This window comes from Apium graveolens, chromosome 5 (assembly GCF_009905375.1).
Source record: "Apium graveolens cultivar Ventura chromosome 5, ASM990537v1, whole genome shotgun sequence".
Taxonomy (NCBI): Eukaryota; Viridiplantae; Streptophyta; class Magnoliopsida; order Apiales; family Apiaceae; genus Apium; species Apium graveolens.
This window is the reverse complement of record NC_133651.1, coordinates 299,738,655-299,755,553: the sequence shown is the minus strand read 5'-3', so window position 1 is coordinate 299,755,553 and position 16,899 is coordinate 299,738,655. Positions and strand designations below refer to the sequence as shown.

At 35.6% G+C, this 16,899-nt stretch overlaps 1 non-coding gene across 1 annotated transcript; it reads left to right on the top strand.

Moving 5' to 3' along the window:
- The first annotated feature begins 328 nt into the window (after positions 1–328).
- LOC141663334 (small nucleolar RNA R71) lies at positions 329–435 on the top strand. The gene has a single exon (XR_012551413.1). It is a non-coding gene; the product is annotated as a small nucleolar RNA R71 (small nucleolar RNA).
- The last annotated feature ends 16,464 nt before the right edge of the window (positions 436–16,899 follow it).

Here is a 16,899-nt window from a genome sequence, read left to right as displayed (position 1 = left end):
ATCAGTCTCATGGGAATCAACATAAAGTTCACAGACACTGGCGATTTAATTAACTCCATAATTAGCCAAAGCGTCCACCTTTATCGTTAAAAACTTAAGTTGGGCAGCGATAACATTTGCTGCATCCAACTCCAGAATTCCTGCGACTTTCCCCTAAGTCAGTCTCTAGGAAGGATTCTGGTACTTATTAACATCCATCAGTTTAATCAGTTCATAAGCTTCATCGTAGCTCTTAGCCCACAAGGCACCTCCTGATGCTGCATCAAACATGGGTCTAGAAGTAGCACCCAATCCATTGTAGAAACGATTAATAATCATCCAATCAGGCATGCCATGGTGTGGGCACTTCCTTAGCATCTCCTTATATCGATCCCAAGCCTCACACATAGATTCCCAAATTTGTTGCGCAAACTTGGTAAGAGCATTCCTGATTGCAGCAGTCTTCGCCATGGGGAAGAATTTAGTGAGAAACTTTTGCACAAGATCCTCCCAAGTGGTGATAGATCCTGTTGGTAGAGAGTGCAACCAACACTTAGCCTTGTCCCTCAGAGAGAATGGGAAAAGGCGTAGCTTGATAGAATCTTCAGTCATATCATTGAATTTGAAAGTATCGCAGATCTCGATGAAATCCCTAACGTGCATATTGGGGTCTTCAGTAGGAGAACTCCCAAACTGAACTGAGTTCTGTATCATCTAAATCATGCTTGACTTGATCTCAAAAGTGTTAGCCCTGATGGCCGGTCTGATGATGCTTGACTGAATGTCATTAATCTTAGGCTGAGAATAGTCCATCAAAGCCTTCGGATTTTCTACTTGATCTCCCATCGCTACTATAACTGGTTCTTCGACTTTCTCTTCTTCCTCTACCTTCTTTTCTTCCTTAAAAACTTTCTTATGAACTACCACAACTTCTTCCTCGGCTTTATCCAGTGTTCTCTTAGGAGTACGCGAACGCATATGCATACACCCTCGCTAGAGTACCTGAAATAAGACAAGGAAACATATAAGTAACAATTTCTGAGTCAATGAACTTTAACGACCACTGATGGAAAGCACATAAACTATCAATTAACAATGTAGTCCCCGGCAGCGGCGCCAAAAACTTGTTAGTCTTTAAACAAGCGGTAATATTACACGCAAGTATACGAGTTCGCAAGTAGTATAGAATATTTTCTAGTTCGTTCCCACAGAGACTGTATTGGCTAACTAATTAATTCACACACTTAAGCAACAATGTATGGTTATTATTCAATGCTAAGATGATGAAAAATTGAGGCTGTTTATTGTTAGGTCGCACAACACTGTAAAGGAGGTTGAATATAGTGTTTATACAATCAAATCGATTTAACACAAGTATGTAACAAAGATCGAGTATACTGAATAAACTCTGTTACCCTGTAAAGAGTTTATATCTTTATTTTACCTGTAAAAAGAAGCACGATGGTTAGTGTTTCCACGGTTGTAACATTTCTTTCTAGGAGCATTAGGGACAGGCATATAATTATTGCTTTTATTCACACCTTCCTTTCCATTCCTATTTTTCCTAGCTTCCTTTACCTTGTTGGCATTCCTAATCTCTTTCAGCTTATGCTTAAGCTGCTTCTTTGTCATTAAGCCTATGTTTACTTCAGCTGGTTTATACTGTTCTAATTTGTCAGATGTTGACTTTTCTTTTACTTATGTCCTAGATTCTTTCATCTTTTCAGAATCAGATTTTACAGTTTTTGCTACAAACTTAACAGGATTTATCTTTGGCTTAGCAGTCTGTTTAACAACAATTGGCTCAATTTGTTCAGTTCCTTTCTCACTTTTATCATCTCCATAACCTAAGCCCTCTTTCCAGTTTCCACTACTTAATAAATTCTGAGTTGTTCTTCCAGAGTTAGTCCAAGTTCTGATAATATCTCTTTCCTTTTCTAAGTCAGCTTTTAGAGATTCATTCAATTTTAACACTTAATCTCTAACATATAAAGCATCATCTTTTTCTTTCTTAGTTTGATGAAGAAAAACTAACTCCTTTTCTAAATAATCATTTCTCTTTTTATAAGCAAGATTTTGAGATGTTAATCTTTCACATGTTAAAGTCTGATCTCTATAACTAATGAACATGGTTTTAAGATATAATATCAACTCAGTAATATCATCAGTATGAAAGGCATAAGTTGTTTGAGGTACCTTCAATTCAGCAGTTTCAGGACTACTGTCAGCATTTGCCATCAGGGCAGAGTTCACCTCATATTCAGAATCTTAAGTGTATGTTCAGCTTTTCTTATTTATGACAAGTGCCTTGCCTTTGTCACTTTTTACTTTCTTGCAGTCAGGAGATATGTGGTCTTTTTCACCACAGTTGTAGCATTTGACATTTGAGTTGTCTCCTCTGTCAGACTTTCCTCCTTTGCATTCAGACTTTCTGAAACCTTTCTTATCCGAACTTACACCTTTCTTGGAAAACTTCTTTCCCTTTCTGAATTTCCTGTAGGCTATCTTTGTGATACCCTTCACCATAAGAGCACACAATTTCATCATCTCTTCATCAGCATCCATTTCAGGTAAACTTTCAGTTTCTGAATCATCATCATCAAAATATGATGACTCTGAATCAGACTTTATGATGAGAGCCTTTCCCTTGCCCCTCTTTGAGGTAACAACTTTAGGAGATTCCTCCTCAGCTTTAAGAGCAACTGTCCTTGACTTTCTTCCATGCCTCTTGCTCCTTTGATCCATCTCAAGTTCATAAGTCTTGAGCATACCATAAATTTCATCAAGAGTGGTTTCAGTAAGGTAATAGTTGTCTCTTATGGTAGTGGACTTCAAATCCCAATTTTTTGGAAGAGCTAAAAGGAATTTTAGATTTGAATCTTCAAGATCATATTCCTTGTCCACCAGTGACAGATCATTCAAGAGTTTGACAAACCTGTCATACAAGTCAGTTAAAGACTCGTCAGCTTTTGAGTTAAATGCTCATACTCTTGAGTGAATATAGTCCTCCTATTCTTCTTGATTGCATCAGTTCCCTGGCAATTTGTCTCCAAAGCATCCCATATCTCCTTTGCAGTCTTGCAATGAATTACCCTGTTTGACATGACATTATCAATGGAACTATGCATTAAATGGCTTACCCTTGCATCCTTGGAAATAGATGAGATGTCTTCAGCTGTGTACTCACCTTTCTCCTTTGGTATGGTCTTTGTTGGTTGATCAGCAACTACAAGAGAGAGCTTGGTAGGCTTATGTGGTCCTTCATTAATTCTGTCAAGGTATTCTGGATCTGTAGCTTCTAGAAACATAACCATCTTCACTTTCGATATGGGATACTCAGAAGGTCTCAGTATGGGAACTCTAATAGTCTCATATCGACTGTGGGTTTGAGTGTTTTGAGTTTCTTAAGTTTTGGTGGGCTTAGTTGGGGTTTGTGCTTCTTCAGACATGATTGTTTGGATCTTTACAGTATGTGTGTTAACAGATAAGCTCTGATACCACTTGTTAGTTCACACAACACTGTAGAAGGGGGTTGAATACAGTGTTTATATAATCAAATTGATTTAACACAAGTATATAACAAAGATCAAGTATATTGAATAAACTATGTTATAATAAGAACTGTTGTTCTCTCTCAGTGATGAACAAATATCACTAAGAGCTGCTAGGTTACAATGTATAATCTTCTTGATAATGATAACACATATAGTGTAAACCCTAAGTCTGTGTTTATATACTACACAGTTACAAGATATATTCTAATTGATATGGAATACAATTCTGTCTCCTCAAATATATCAATCAAATATCTTCTACAAGTCTTCCAGTCTTCTAACTCTTTCCATGCATATCTTCTTTTGTTTTAGTCTCGATCTTCTCCTATAAATCAGCTTCCTTCCCTAACTGTAAGTCTTCCCGCACTTAAGTTCTGATATGACCTTAAGTTCTGATATTAAGTTCTCACTTCCAGTAAGTCCTGATTTCAGTAAGTCCTGATATGTCCTGTTTGTTAAGATCTGAAAACTAAATATGAATCATATTAGACATGACATCTCAAATATATCTAACAATCTCCCCCAACTTGTAAATTATGTAAAATATACAAGTTACTAGATTTGATGATGTCAAAAACATTTAAGTACAAATGCAAATAAGAGTTTAACTAGATAACTAACTACAACTAACAGTCCTTGTAGCTTTTACCAATCTCATTGAGTCAATCTGAATCCATAATGATTCTTGACAAAGTTTGATATCAGCTTTTCTTCTTTAATCCTCGGGACTTGAGCTATTGCAGTCTTGACTTGCTTCATCTCTTCATTCTGACTTCCAATCTGGTACATTGCAGTTCTTAAAGCAGAGATATAGTTTCTTTCTAAACCATCATTCAGTCTTATTACCCTTGGGTGAGAAGAATCTTCATTGTAGCACAGACATTTCTCATTCAGTAACTCTTCAAGCTTAGCAGAATCCTTCCTCATTGGAGTTTCACTTCTATCATCTTCAACAATACTAGGAATGAATTTTGTAACTCTTGAACCAGAAATTCTTGCTTTATCTCTGATGGTCTTCACTATGAAATTTGACCATCTCCTGGTAATATCAGACTTTACCTCTAAAAGGTAATGAAAGAATTGAAGTTCTTTCAGTGATTTGTTTAGCACATCTGATTCTGACATCTGATATGTCCTTCCATCTTCTAGAAAAAGAATCAGATTTTCCTTAACATTGTGCTTGTCATGAACATCCAGTACCACTTGAACAGAGATAACCTTATCAAGGTGTTTCTGTGTAACATCTTCAAGAGGTCTGTCAGTCAAAAGAAATGGATCTCTAGGAGCAAATTCAACTCCTGTTTTGATCTTAGCTTCATCAGAACCTAGTCCAGCCTTGTGTCTTGGTTCTCTAGAATTTATCCCAATAGTCATGAGGTAGACAGCAGTTGGCTTTTCTTTGGATCTGATGGTTTGACATTTTTCCACAGAAGTTTCTTTTTATCAGCTACTTCCATTTTGTCTAAATCAACTTGAGCACTGTTAGAGGTTGATGTCTTGATGACTTTATCAGAACTTGCTGTTTCTATTGTTGCTTGCAGTTCTTCACTCTGAACAACTTGAGCTTTGTTAGAGGTTGTCTTTGATTCTTCAGAAATCTTCTTTCTTTTTGGAGTTTGAACATCTTCATCTTCAGCAAGAATATCATCAGTAACTTGAATCAGTTTGCACACAGGTTTTATCAGAATATGAGGAATTTTCATCTCCTGTGGCTTGATTGGTTCATCAACTTTTCCCTTTCCTTTATCTTTGGGATCAATCTCAGATTGTGATCTTGTTTTGGGCTTTCATGCCTCAGTATGTGACTTCTCCTTGATCACAATGCCTTTTACCTTAGGCCTTGGAGTTTTCTTTGCAATAGAAGCTTTTGGCTTTAGATTTGTCTTTTCAGCTTTAAATCTTGCTTCTTCCTCCTTGAGATTTTCTAAATCCATTCCAGGATTATGTTTCAAAAATAATATTCTAGCAATTCCCTCATCAAGTGTCTGAATCTTGGGATCCTTGTAGTAGACAGTAGTCTGCTTTCCCTTGAGCTTCAAAGTTTGCATAAACTTTTGAGAATCTTGACTTCCACATTGTATCAGAACATCAGGATTTGTCATCAGACTTTGCTCATCAGAACTTGATATCAGATTTTGAATTTTAGTACTTGCTATCAGATTTTGAGTTTGAGCAGCTTCAGAACTTGTCTTCTTTTAAATAGAAGATTTGCTTGCATCAGTAATTAGTTTCCTTGAAGAAACCTTGTTGCTCTGTCCTTTACTTTGAACTTGACCTCTACCTTTACTAGGGTTTCCCTGGTCATCAGCTTCATCATCTTTCTTCTTCAGTATTTGATCATTAGAGCATTTGGACTTAACTATCTTCTCCCCCTTTTTGGCATCATCTGATAGTAGGAGTGAGAGAAGAAGTTCCGTTGAAGATTGAATATCATTTAATTGAGCCTGTTGAGAAGCTTGATTAGCCAGGACCTCAGAGATTTGGGCATGTTGTTTCTCTTGAGCGTTCTCAATTGCTTCTACTTTCTCAAGTGTAGGTCTGATAATCCTTGTCTTGTCAAGCTTGATCTACATATCTAGCTTATTAGCTGATTCTTGTAGTTTATCAACCTTTGCTTGAGTTTTAGAATGTAGACCTTGAAGGCTTTTGGTAGTTAGAGCTATGATTTTAAGTTGAGTCTTGAAATCAGTACTAGTCATCAGCTCACCAGCCTTAGCAATGTGCTCTGTCAGAAATTTAGAGCTTGGAATGAAATCAGAATCAGTCCACTTCTTGGTCCACTCTACTCCTCTATGAGTTTCATCCCAAGGTACAGGAGCATCCTGTTCAACAAATTTCTTGACCAATGCTTCCTTTCCAAGTATAGGAGCTGGAGTATGTACTGAAATACTGTCTCCAGAGCTTGAAGAAGTCTCATTATCATCTGATAACACAACAGTGTGTGAGGCTATAGGAGTTTCTGATTCAACTTCATCCAAATTCTGATCTTCAGGTTTTTGATCCAGAATTGGTGTAGATGGTATCTCAGCATCAACATTTAAGATTGGAGAATTATCAGTAGATGGCCGAACTGCCGTAGGAGCTTCCAAATAAAGAATAGTAGGAATGTGCAGCCTACTGATGTCAATTTCAGGACTTAAGCCTGAATCTTCAACTATAACATTTTCATGAAGAGAAGAGACAGGAGGTGTTAGCACAGTATCTTGAGCTTGAGTAGGGGATGGCAGAGCTTCAATTACCACAGGTTCTGATGAGATCAGAGATTCATGATCCCCTTCCTCAGCTTCAGTGGTATCCTCAGATGGAGGCTTTTGGCCCTCATTTTCTTCAATCTCCTTGATAGAGAAGGAGTTGCTTTATCATCAGTACTTACTGTTCTTTTCCCCTCCAAAGTATCAGAACTTTGAGCTTTAGCATTTATCTGTTGGGTTGACCCTTCAGCTTCTATATCTTTCTGAAAAACCACTTTCAGTTTCAACTGTCATAGCATCTGATGCATGAACCTGTGCTTCCTCCTCACTATCAGATTCATCCCTGAGAATCATCTTTCTTCTCTTTTATGGAGGTTGAGGAACAGACTTTTTCCTCTTTGGCCTAGAGGATGAAGGTCTGATGGTATGTGTTGATGGTTGGAAGTAAGTTCTGATTGTTGGTTGAGTTGGTTGAGGTTTAGAGGTGGTTGGTTATGTTGGTGCTGATGGAGATTGAGATGGTTGGACATCAGGATATATGGTAGAATATGTGGTTGGATCAGAATTTACCAAGAACTGTTTGACAGAAGTAGGAATTTGGACGGGTCTCAAAACAGTTTTCTTATTATCAGTAGATAATAAGTCAGTAAAAGTTCTCTTAGCAAGCTTAAATGATTCAATTAACTCACTTGTTAATTGGGGTGCATAAAAACTATAAATAAGCTTACATAATCTAGCAAAGTAAACTATATTTCTATCTTCTGTCATCCTATCCTCAATAAAGCCTAAAATAGCACTTGCATAATCAAAATGAGTTTGATTAATGAGAGCATACCTGATTTGTTGACTAAGAATAGGGATCATATCAAAATAAGAACATTTGTTGGCGAAGACCTTTGTGATGCAGTCAAAGAAGAAACTCCATTCCCTCCTTATGTGAGGTCTCTTCAATTGACCCAGCTTTGCCAATGTCTTTTCATACCCCAAACTAGCCATCATCTGCTGAAGGACTGGCTCCTCAATAGTTGAACTGTAGACATAGTTTTCTGGCAAATGTAAAGCCTGTCGAACTGTAGCCAGAGTCACTACATGCTCATCCTCCCCTGTTGAAAAGATGATACTTGGGGACCCATGAGCACCACCATCATCATACATGCCACTTCTCCAAAACTCCAGCACTTGAGTTCCAGAGATGGCTTCTGGTTGGGTCAAAGCATACCCAATCTCAGAGTTAGCAAGGAAATCATGAATAAAGTGAAGTTCTAATGGAGCTTCACCCTTGCTAAGAATAGACAAGTAATTGTTGGGAACAAACTTAGCTCCATTGAAAATAATATCTTTTGGTGCCATTTCTGTCAAAAATCAAGTGAGAAAAAAAGTGTTTGCAAGGTGTTTGATAAAATGCCTATATGAAAAAGAGCTTCAGAGAATATTAATGGGTGAGAGAAAATAAGAGAGATAAGAGAATGAGAGAAGTAGGTAAAAGATCGTAAAATCTTTTAACTTTCTTATTTATACAACCCACGTGAAGTATGACAGACAGTTTACACCTGGCAATATGAGAACAGTCAATAGTTAAAGCAGGAGTTAGTGGGCACGGGAAATAAGTAATAATTATTGTGCACATGCAGTTTTTCAAGACAAACACGTTTACCACTAACCCAACTGATTATGAGTGTTTTTATCTCACCTAATTATATTCTGATTAAATATGACCGTTACAGTATTTACCACAAATAAGTCAAGTAAAAAATAATGCCACGTAAGCATCAGAGTTTCCATCAGAATTTAATATCAGAACTTGACTAACATCAGAATTTAACGGTCATTAGAACATGGCTTCTTAACTCAAAAAGTGAATGTTTGTATCTGTGATTCTTCATACAAATACTGACTTGTTTCTTCAGAGTTTAATCATCAGAATTTCCATCAGAACTTGTCCTCAGAATTTATGTAAATGAAACTTAACTGTTTGTCAAAAACAACTTAATCATCACAGTAATTTTCATCATTCATATGGAGTGAAAGTGTGTGTATTTATCAAAATATCATATAAAGATTAAAGTCTGATAAACTTTAGTATATCTTAGAAATAAGGCATAACTAAGAAAAATGCTTAAAACATGTCATTAATTTTGAAGTCTACTATAGGATAAATTTGTGCATGAGTCCACCTCAACTGTTTGTGCTCATTTTATGCATCTTTTAGAATTCTTTTTCACAGTGGCTCCTCAGTGTAAATGAGTCACAACTGCATATCAGAATTTATGCTATTATCATAGTATTTCTCCAGTAATCAGAGAATGTGAAAAATCACCAAGAAAAATTTATTTGCTTTTCTAATGCATATAACTTAATACCAGCAATGCACTTGGGTCTTCCCTTCCACATATTTACTCTAGATCTCAAAGGAGTACTTGACTTTAATTTTCTTTTCTTTTCTTCAGATAAGTGAGGCTTATCAGCATTTAGTTCATCCTTAAGATTTACTGACATCGGAATTTGACAGATAAGAAGCAAGAATCTAGTTTATGACTTAGTAATAAGATACACAAAGTAAATTTGACTAAGCTCAATATCAGAATTTGCTTGTGTTAATGAGTTTCCACATAAACAACTAATTCAAACATGGGATTTCTAGTATGTTAAAGACTACTAGGTCAGCATCTAGCACAGTAATCCTCATTGGATTAAATAGTCACAGAACATAGTCACGGAACATTCAAAACACTATCAGAATATATAGATTCACATCAGATAACAATCAACATTTAACTTATTACAATTTAAACACAGATTACATGAAGATAAGACAATCTGTAAATACTGATCATAAAGTCTGATGCATGAGAACAAAAACTAAGTAGATTTAGAGAAAGAACTTGAAACCATTCCAAGTTCATTTACCAGTCTTGTAAAAGTAGCTTCACATAGTGGTTTTGTGAAGATATCTGCTAGTTGTTGATCTGTTGGAACAAAATGCAATTCCATTGTACCTTCCATCACATGTTCCCTTATGAAATGGTACCTAATACTGATGTGCTTTGTCATTGAGTGTTGAACTGGATTACCAGTCATAGCTGATGGATTTTAAACGCAGCGGAGGCATGGTAAAACACTTTTACAAACATAAAATCCAAATAAAAGCATATAAATCGTGGTAAAAACGTAGGGATCGATTACTAACCTTTAATATGTGATCCAAGAGCATCGATCGGAGATCTTTAGCAGCTGCTCCTCAAACGTGAAGCACTCCACCGGTATCCACCAAGAAAATGACGTTAAGGAGGAGGAGGAGGAGGTGGAGAGAATTAGTTTTTCTAAAACTTTTGGGTTTTCGGGTTCGAATAAAATAGGGTTTATAATAGTATATTTATAGGCAAAATTTTCAGTTGAAATTTTCCATAAATATTATTATTATCCCATTTATTATTCTCATTAATAATTAAAACACCTTTTAATTATTAATCCTTTTTCTAAACACTTTGGAAATAATTCTCTCTCTTGATTTAATTTCCAAAAATTAAATCCTTTAATTAATAATATTAAGAACTTTTTTTAATTAATTTATAATCAATTAAATCTCATTTAATTAATTATTAAATTTTCCAATTAATTATTTATTTCATAAATAAATAATTATCAGTCATTATTAATTAATTCCTCCACCATTAAATCATTCTCTTTTTATGGTGTGACCCTGTAGGTTCAATATTAAGCCGGTAGTAGAAATAAATAATAATAAAACTATTTTATCATTATTTATATAAATTCTCTAATTTATTAAATATGATTAATTAATTAATCATATTTATTCTACATCGTGAGGGATACTTCTCAGCATATCGCGACTATCCGGATAATATGAATTCACTGCTTAGAATACCAAGAACCTATTCAGTGAATAGTTACCATACAATAAACTCCTTCTTCCCTACAATGTCCCGATTAAATACAAGGCATGGATCTCGTGTCAAGCCTATCTAATTCAATCACTTGCTTACCATTTACTATGCGTAGTTCTATGCAAATTAGAAACTCCTTTCTAATTTCATTTACTCTGGCCAGAGATTCCTAAACTAGCATAAGTGGATCATCCTTGAACATTCACTTCCTTCACTGGAAGGGGTAGATCCTTTATTGATCATACACTATCTTCGTGTACAAATTCCTATACCCAGTAGAGCCCTAATAATTGTCCCTGGAGACTAAGAACTAAACCAAAGCATAGTTCAGTGTACACAAGATGACTATGATGACCTCAAGTCTAAGGATACTTGTACAACTATCACTATGTGAACAACTGCTGACACGTGAGTGAACTCCATCAGTTGTTCAGCTGTGCGAGTCATGTTCAGTGAACTTATTCTATAATAAGCACCTACATACTAGCTATAGTGTCACCACACAAATTTCTATGAGAACAGACATCCTTCATAATGAAGCAAGCATAGTATGTACCGATCTTTACGGATTATTAATTACCAGTTAGTAATCCTACGACCAGGAACTATTTGAGTTTAGAGTTATCATCTTTTAGGTCTCACTATTATGATCTCATCATAATCCATAAAAAGATTTACTCTAAACTATGGTATATCTTATTTAAACACTTAAATAGATAGAGCCCGTAATAAAAACAAAAAAAGTCTTTTATTAATATCAATGAAATCAAAACAGATTACACAGGAAGTTATTCCTAAATCCTAATACATGATTGGACTTAGGACATAGTCCTTTCGATCTCCCACTTGTACTAAAGCCAATCACTCTGGTATCTAATACCCATCTTGTCTTTATGACGATCAAAGTGACTTTCATAAAGTAGCTTTGTGAGTGGGTCTGCTATGTTGTTATGTGTGTCAACTCTAATTCAATACAATACAAGAAATGTTACCGCGCTCCCACTTACCCTTTTGTAGACGCATGGTTCATCTTCGTTTTTTGATAAAATCAAACTCTTTGATTGTCTCATCAAAACGAATGTTCCATCTTTCGAGAAGCTTGCTTTAAACCACATATGGTTCGCAACAGCTTACACACTAGGTTTTCATTTCTCTTGGAAAGAAAACCATCTGGCTATTTGCCAGATCTCATAGTAGTAGTAAACAGCAATCGCAAGCAAAATCTGAACTGATTATAACAGGGCTACAGGTAAAAGGTTTCATCAAAATCAATCCATTGCCTTTGTTTGAATTCTTTTGCCACAAGCCTGTCCTTAAAGGTCTCCACCTGGCCCATCTGCTCTAATCATTCTTTTATATCCCGTATACATAGATTTCATTCCGGATTTCATGGCACTATGCCATTTTTCTGAGTCTACACTACTCATAGCCTCATTATAAGTTACAGGGTCGTCATCATCAATGATCGACAACTCATTGTCATTCTCAATGACAAGGCCATAATACCTCTCAGGTTGGCGAGACACTCTCCCTGATCTATGAATGGGCTGTTCCATAAAAGGTTGTTTAGTCAGAACAGGTGTTTCCACTTGATCTGTAGTAGTTTGTGCTTCTTGAACTTCATCAAGTTCAATTTTGCTCCCACTGTTTCCTTCAAGGATAAACTCCTTTTCCAAGAAGGTAGAATGTCTGGAGACAAACACCCGATGATCGGTGCAAAAGTAATACCCTAAAGTCTCTTTAGGATATCCCACAAAACTACATTTTACGGATAGATATTCCAGCTTATCTGGGTCAACTTTCTTGACATAAGCTGGACATCCCCAAATCTTAACGTGTTTAAAACTCAGTTTCCTTTCTTTCCATATCTCATACGAAGTTTGAGGAACAGATTTTGGAAGGCACCATATTCAGTAAATTTGCTGAGGTTTCCAATGCATAACCCCATAGGAATACTGGAAGATTTGCATAGCTCATCATGGACCGAACTATGTCTAACAAAGTTCGATTTCTCCTTTCAGATACCAATCTGAAGGATTCCACTGGGAGACTATACCATTTACTTTGAGATAATCTAGAAACACTCCATTAAAGTATTCACCACCTCGATCTGATCGAAGAGTTATAATACTATGTTTGGTTGTTTCTCCACTTCATACTTATATTCTTTGAACTTTTTAAAGGCCTCAGACTTGTGTTTCATCAAACACATATCCGAATTCAGATCTATCATATATGAAAGTAATCAAGTATGAAAATCCACCCATGGCTTGCGTAGACATTGGTCCACATACATCTGTGTGTACCATTCATAGCAAATTTGCAGCCCTCTCTCCATGTCTACTAAATGGAGACTGCAGTGCCACAATGAAGTGAGATTTTCATCATCCCTTTTCTTTTATTAGTTTGTTCAATCTGAAGTAATTTATGTCACATTTATACAGACCATTATTTAAAGTACCACGTCCATAAAGAATATTATCTCTAAGAATAGAACATTTATTATTCTCAATAATAAATGAAAATCCAACCAAGTCTAACATGGGAATAATATTCCTCACAATCGAGGGAACAAAATAAAAATTATTTAAAACAATAGTCTTGCCCGTAGGCATATGTAAATGAAATGATTCTACATCTTCAGCAGCAACTCTTGCTCCGTTTCCCATCAGTAGAATCACCTCCTCTTCCTCAAGAGTCCTACTTCTCCTTGGTCCCTGCAACAAATTGTAGATATGAGAACCACAGGCGGTATCTAATACCCAAGTAGAAATTTGATTTAATGACATATTCACTTCTATCATGAACATACCTGAATCAGAAGCGGTAGTCTCACTACCCTTCTTCTTCTTCAATTCTGCAAGGTAAACCTTGTAGTTCCTCTTCCAGTGCCCCACCTTGTTACAGTGAAAGCAAACAACTTTGCTCTTGGGGTCTTCAGCTTTTGGTGGAACCGGCATTTTCTCACCTACTTTCTTCTTCTTGGAAGGGTTCCTCTTCCTTTTCTTAGGATTGGAACCTTCACCAATTAGAAGAACAGAACTCTTCTTAGGGGGGAAATTCGATTCCGCAGTCTTCAACATGTTGTGGAGTTCAGGCAGGCTGACATCCAACTTATTCATGTGAAAGTTCACAACAAACTGTGAGAACGAACTCGGAAGCGATTGCAAGACCAAGTCTTGGCTCAGCTCCCCATCCATGGCAAAACCAAGTTGTCCAAGACGTTCAATCAAATTGATCATCTTAAGTACATGGTCATTCACAGATGATCCCTCAGACATTCTACAACCGAACAGCTCCTTCGATATCTCATATCGAGCTGTCATCCCCGCCACATCATACAACTCTTCTAGATGCATTAGGATAGTGTGAGCATCCATATGCTCATGTTGCTTCTATAGCTCAATGTTCATGGAAGCTAGCATGATGCATTGAGCAACATTTGCATCATCTATCCACTTACGATACACAACATGTTCATCATTATGTGCATCACTAGCAGGTTCAGTAGGCTTAGGTGAGTCAATCACGTATTCCAGCTTCTCAATCCTGAGAACAATTCTCAAGTTTCGAAGCCAGTCAGCATAATTAGGACCAGTCAATTTGTGAGCATCCAGTATGCTCCTGAGTGATAGTGCAGAAGACATAATGTATATTGTAAATCTGTAAATGATAAACACATAACAACACTTAGCAAATATTCGATTTCATTTTAAAACACTATATGAATCGGGTCTTTATTCATAAGTGGCTCCCACTAGTTTATCTAATTTATTCAACCCCCTACGTGAAAAATTAAGCATTCATAATGCTAGTGGGAATAGGGATCCTACATTCCATTACACAACCCCGGCTGTGGCACGAAACGCCATGTAATGTTCAATAGGCAGACAACTCTTGTCAATTACATCTAATGTTATTCCCTAATCAAACTTTAGCCTCTTGAATAATTGAGTCACGGCTGTGGCACGACAAACTCAATATTCTAAGTCAAGTCTAACCCAACATTCCGTACAATTGAATCAGTCCCCAAAGGCCCACGGCTGTGGCACGTAACGACCTTTAGATTCATATTCAATGTACACATCTCTATGTAATAGACAAGTATTTCTTATTTCGAAATCAAAGCCCTCGGCTGTGGCACGAAACGACAATGATTTAAAAATAAGAACTACTTTCTATCATGTTGGAAGGCTATGACCGACACAAGCCCGTTGTATCATTGGCCAATTACTACTTGATATTATTTAATTTTAGAGGGATTATATTAGGTTACAATCATAATCATATTATAAAGAAATTCTTCCTTTTAAATTAAATATTTCAAATCAATAATCAGATGATTCCCAGATCGGGTGGAGCATTGTCAAGAGGCGTCACTTAATAACCCTTTCTTACAGATAGAAATCTGTTGTTGACAGAATCATCCTTTCTCTCATATCGAAAATTCATATTCAATTACGTGTTTCATAAACACAAGAATCTTATGATTGTATTCATAATATTATTCTTAAGGTTATGAAACAATTTCACTATACTAGGTTGTCTAATAAACGCCTTATGTTCATTTAAGTTCATCTAAATCTATCATCGCATGATAAACTAAGCATATATCACATATATCAACATGAATAAACATCAAGGTAGGCATGTTATATTATCTAGCACATTAGTCTAAGCATTATGCATCTCTATGTATCACATGAAGCATTTAAAAGCAATTAAAACAGTTAAAAACAGCTTTAAAACACTTTCGGAAATATAAACAGTTCAAAACTTTTATATAAACTAAAATTGATCACTCCATTAGATCTGTCTCGGAAAAACGAATCCAACGGTATATTGCACGCCTAAAACGGAGTTACGAAACTCCCAGAAAATCAATTTTAATGTGGACAGTCGGGCTGTAACGCATTACAGGAACGCGTTACAAGCCCTGTAACGCATTCTGGTGATGCGTTACAACCCTTTTAACCAATTAAAAGGTGTAACACATTCCGTGAATGCGCCACAGGGTGTAACGCATTCCCGGAATGCGCGACACCCTTATTATTTTTTTTTCTTTTTCAGCAGCCGTCGTTGCTTTCCTCGGTTGTCGTGCAGCCGTACCTTCTCTGTCTTCTTCCGTGCCATCAACAAAAGTACAGCAGACACAACAGACAACAGCAGATGCAAAATATATATATACTAACAATTTATTTATATATATATATGACTTTATTTAATTACAAATTTAATTGCAACAACTTCAAAAATTCATAATAAATAATCTATACATCATAAAATTATGAAAAAAATACCCAGACGATCTACAACACTTGTAGAACCCAGATCAACATTCAAAATTATTCTGAGAAACGATTTCTCATCAGACAAAATTAATCCATGATATAACTTGTAAAAATTATAATTAATTCATACAAGCACATAAATTTCTGAAATTTTTACCACAGATCTATATGCATACAACCTATGCTCTGATACCATTGATGGATTTTAAACGCAGCGGAAGTATGGTAAAACACTTTTACAAACATAAAATCCAAATAAAAGCATATAAATCATGGTAAAAACGTAGGGATCGATTACTAACCTTTAATATGCGATCCAAGAGCATCGATCGGAGATCCTTAGCAGCTGCTCCTCAAACGTGAAGCACTCCACCGGTATCCACCAAGAAAACGACGTTAAGGAGGAGAAAGAGGTGGAGAGAATTAGTTTTTCTAAAACTTTTGGGTTTTCGGGTTCGAATAAAATAGGGTTTATAATAGTATATTTATAGGCAAAATTTTCAGCTGAAATTTTCCATAAATATTATTATTATTATCCCATTTATTATTCTCATTAATAATTAAAATACCTTTTAATTATTAATCCTTTTTCTAAACACTTTGGAAATAATTCTCTCTTGATTTAATTTCCAAAAATTAAATCCTTTAATTAATAATATTAAGAACTTTTCTTAATTAATTTATAATCAATTAAATCTTATTTAATTAATTATTAAATTTGCCAATTAATTATTTATTTCATAAATAAATAATTATCAGCCATTATTAATTAATTTATCCACCATTAAATCATTCTCTTTTTATGGTGTGACCCTGTAGGTTCAATATTAAGCTGGTAGTAGAAATAAATAATAATAAAACTATTTTATCATTATTTATATAAATTCTCTAATTTATTAAATATGATTAATTAATTAATCATATTTATTCTACATCGTGAGGGATACTTCTCAGCATATCGCGACTATCCGGATAATAT